The sequence below is a fragment of the Pinus tabuliformis genome, chromosome Q (assembly GCF_031772625.1).
Source record: "Pinus tabuliformis cultivar Carrire ecotype Pingquan chromosome Q, CPIR1, whole genome shotgun sequence".
In the NCBI taxonomy this organism is placed as follows: domain Eukaryota; kingdom Viridiplantae; phylum Streptophyta; class Pinopsida; order Pinales; family Pinaceae; genus Pinus; species Pinus tabuliformis.
Window position 1 is genome coordinate 1078599163 of NC_142296.1, and position 4787 is coordinate 1078603949.

The window sequence follows — 4787 nt, forward strand, 5'->3', positions numbered from 1 at the left end:
AGGAAGTAATGGTCCCCACTATGTTGAATGCCTCCATGAGATAAGGAAACTTCTACTAAACTTGGTCCTTGATGAGCCACATTCCTTGGTGTAGGAGTCGGCCAACTTTGATAACTTGATAGAGTTGGATCTTTTGTTGGTAAGTGGTCTTGATCTATGTGTCCATGATCTGATTCAGTTTCCTTAATTTTTCGTAGTTTTTCATGTCCTAAACTTTTGGAGCCATTTTGAGGCCCTAAACGACGTTTTTTGGAAAATGGGCAATCTTGAGGCTAAGAATCCTATTCAAAATCAAAGTTCGTAGCCCTAAGATAGATATTTATAACAAGATATCATTCATGTAAAACATAGATCGTATGCCAAAGTTGTGACACCGATAATTTTATCTACCAATTTACCCCAACAGGGCCCATATTTTTGGTGCTTCATCTCCTAGGGTTATGTTTTTGGATGTTTAGGGTTTTACATTGTTTCTCAATAATAAATAGGCCTTCGAGACTCATTGTAACAAATTTAAGAGGCATGTGACCACCATATCTCTTCTCAAGGATAAGCTACCAACGCCTGAGCTAGTTTATTTCCATTCTGCTTGTAAGCATCTTTTAGTTCTTTGATATTAATGAAATGAAGATTTATTTTTGTTGTATCTTTGTGTTTATGTTTATATCTATATTTTATTGCATTCTCGCATAAGTCTGTATCAAGAAGCACTTTGGCCTGGATGAATCTACAATGGAGATGGCTAATCAGATGTGGGATTTGTATGTTTCACTATTGGCTGGGTCAAGCAAACGAGTTTTGGTATATATATGTATATATGTGTATGGTTGTAAATACTGCAATGATTTGTGTTATAAATCTCCAAAAGTATGATTGTCATGGTTTGCAGTGGTTGTTCATTGTAAATATTGCATCAAACTATGTTATAAAGCTCCATGGGTGGTATGTTTTGTTTTCAGAGGTTTTCTTGTCATAGGTGGGAGGAGTTTGTAACAACCTCGAGTTAAATTTTCATGTAATAAAGGTTAATAAAGGAAAAATAATAATACCAAGGTCATGGGACACGTATTCCAAGTTGAATATTGGGCAAAGCACTATAGTGGTCATCACCTTTAATTTATTAATGCATAAGGAAATTGTCAAAGGAAAAGAGGAATTAATTGGACCTTTTTTACAAAAATAAAGGAAAATAGGAGAAAAGGAAGACGTAGAGATAATAAATTGCATGCTAAGGAAATTAGGCTGTAAATGAAGGAGAATGAAGGAAATAGATGCCTTAATGATAAAAAGGATTTTGAGGATCAGTTCACAACTCTTTGTGAGTTTGGATTTGGACTTAGTTTTAGAGAGAGAAAGAGAGGAGAGAAGCAAGACAAGAAAGAAAAAAAGAAAATAAAAGCAAATGAGAAGAAAGGAAAGCAAGGAGAAGATTGTATCAACAACTTTAGCAAGAGGATTTTGCATGTAACATGTTGCATGTGTGATTTCCTAGTTTAGGTGTGAATGCATGGTACATGCATTTGTTTATTTGGTTCATTTGTTGTCATTAGCATGACTTTTGTTGGGTTTGATAGTGGTTTCAACATTTCCTTTCCATTTCCTAGGTAGCCACAATGAGATGGGATTCATTACTGGTTAAGATTTGGATTTCCGGAAGGTTTTCGATATGGGTGAGGTGGTCTTAAGAAACTTCCCAAGGGTTGTGGGTGGAGATGGTTTTCTACATGAAGCCCTTAACATGTGGGTGGGGACAGGAAAATTCCTCAAGGTATGCTGAGTAAATTATGAGGCATCCATTCTTGTTTTGGTTTTGTGATATCCTTATAGGGTTTGGCGAGATCGCAGTATTTTGAGGGTGGAGGTGGTTTAAGCTCTGGATTCCCTTGGTTGTTTATGTCTTGTTTTATTCCATGAGATCCCACATTCATGGCTAGAATATGGCACGTGAATTATTGGTTGAAAGAAAGATTTGTTTTAGCTCAATTTATTGCTGGGCAATATGTGTAAGTCCTTGATTTGGTTGTTTTTTTCATATGTTAATAAGAGCTATTTTACTATTAACATTCATGAGTAGTTGTACTTGTTATTATGTATCATTGATGGTTGTTTCGTCATGGTTAATATTCTAGTTATATGTTGGTTATATAATATGTTGTAGCTATGGCTCTTGTTATACTTGATAAGTTGATGAATGGTTGATGAATGCATTGGCTAACAAGTATTTTTGGAGCTAATTAAGAAAAAATTAGAACTTCTTAGTGATGTTTAGATGAAGTAAAAAGATCTACACTCATATATGAATTCATTACCTATAGCTTACATGTTTACCATATGTTTGACTAAATTTCTATTGTGTTCTATTCAGTCTAGGTAAAGTTATCGTTTCAATTTTGAATGATTAACATTGTCATTATGGGAAATATTTTTCACGAAAGTTACAAGATGTTTTAGGTAGTGGTATGGAGGCTAGCCTACAAAAGTGGCTCAGATTCAGGGACCTCATGCTCTAAGCTATAGATTTGCGGTCATAATTGCTTGGAGAAAGGTTTGTGAGTGCAGTTGGAGGCTCACAACCGCATGTAGGAAGTGTCAAAGGTGAATTTATAGGTATAGTTCATTGAAATAGGGTTCTATCTCAAGGATTGACTGCTTGGGGTGTTTCTTTAGCTACTAGGTGATATGTATTTCATATAGCATGTATTTTTTTGGTCAGTTTGAATGCCCCACTTCCTTAACTGGAACTAGGAGTTCGGTCATATCATATTGGCGCTCCATTTAACATTTACCTTTAGTTCATTTAAAATAGGGTAAATGTGGGGTGGCATCATTAAATTGGAGCCCAAACAATAATAGGGAATTAGTGGTTCCTTTAGGTTGGTGCTTGTAAATAAAGGGGGTTGAAGCCTGAAATTGGGTACCTCCAAATGAGGGACTTGATGCTTCCTTTAGGTTGGTGCTTATAAGGAAAGGGAGTTGGAGGCTCTTGCAGGTGGGTTCTTTCAAATTAGGGAGTTGGAACTTCCTCCACGTTGGCGTCTATAAAAGATTTGGGAATTGGTTCTTCCTTATATTCGGTGCCAATAAATTTATTGTAATAGAAGGTTGGAGCTTGCATTAAGAATAAAAATAATATTTGTGGTTTTCTCTCTTTATTGGTTTCCACATAAACATCTATGTCTCCTATGTGTATGATTATTGGTTTATTGTGTTATTTACATGATTTATTGTTGAATAATTGGGTATTATGTATAATTATTAAAATTACCGATAATACTAATTCAATCCCTTATCAGTATTCCTAGTTTCTAACATTGTTTTCGTAAAAAAAAAAAATTGAACACTTGGCCAACCATTTTTTTCCATTTAGATTTTATTCTCCTCTGTGATTCATTCCATTCATTAAAAGAAGAAAACTTCCTCAATTTGGTCTTTTTTGTAACAAGTAATGAAATTAAAGAAATTTATCACAAATCATGTAATGGTTCATCGAACAAGATCTTTAACACCAATGTGCTTTCTCTTAAGGTTTGAAACCATTGAGACATTGTATATGTACCTAGTTATCTATTTTTCTTCTTCATCACACTTCTTCGCCCACTCAGTTTTGTTAATATCCTCAAGCATGAGGTCCAAACAATGCGTTGAACATGGAACCCACCAAATCGCAGGGTGTTTTTTGTCTAACATCCTTCCAATGACAAGATAGTCAGAGTAATTATTTTTTATCACTTGTACAACATTATCTACCCATACCTTCATAAACACCTCATCCAAGCAATGAAACAATAACTTTTCATCCTTCACCTAATGAGTTGCATCAACATATTTGAGAAACATGGTACCTTTTAGGAAAGGAATTTAGAAATTTAAAATAGTGTGAGATATATGATCAGTCCATCCATCAAACATAATTGTGGACTTCCTTTTGGTCTATGATTACTTCAACTCCATGAGGTATCCATTTATTATCTGGACTTCATCTTGTAGAAGTTCCCCCCTTATATGATGAAATATAAGGCCTTTGAATTTTATTCCACATGAAGAAATAGTTTCAATCATAGGACATGATAATATGCATAAATAGTAGTAGTGAAATATTTGTCTACATCACACCACCATATAGCAATGCATTCATATGTATTCACATTCTGTATATTCTTCCATTTAGCATTAGTGGTGGGGTGAGAACTAAGGGTGGTGTGAGATACAAATAAAGGTTTAGTCCCTTTATATTCCCTCTTTAAACTAGTTGAAATAGGGCCAAAAGTGTGTTCATCGCAAACTCTAATAGGGAAACTGGAGGAATATTCAAAACTAGACACACATCGTTCAAAATTAGGGTCACTAAGAGAAACATCATCTTTTTTACTTTTACTTATGTATTTTATAAGTCTCTACTTGGTAGGCTTCAATAAGAATTAACATCTATGCTTTGATATGATTAGAAACATTTTTACATGGTTTTACTTGGCCTCACCAATGTGATAGGTGTTCTTTAATCTATCGTTCCTCTACTTTTAACTTCCTTCCCACAATAGAAATTTTTTACCCCATGCTCATCTAAATGAAATTATCCCATGCTAGATCATTCTTATTCTTTGGAGGGGTAGCCATGACAACCTTTACAAAAAAAAGTAAAAATATACATAGACGACCCTAGTATTATTTAATTTCTATAGGAAATGCAATTTTGTAGAGAAAAAATAGAAGAAAAATAGATGCCATGAAAATCTTGAGAAACTCTCCAAATGGTAAGAATAAAAGAAACTCAAAATAGTATAAAAATC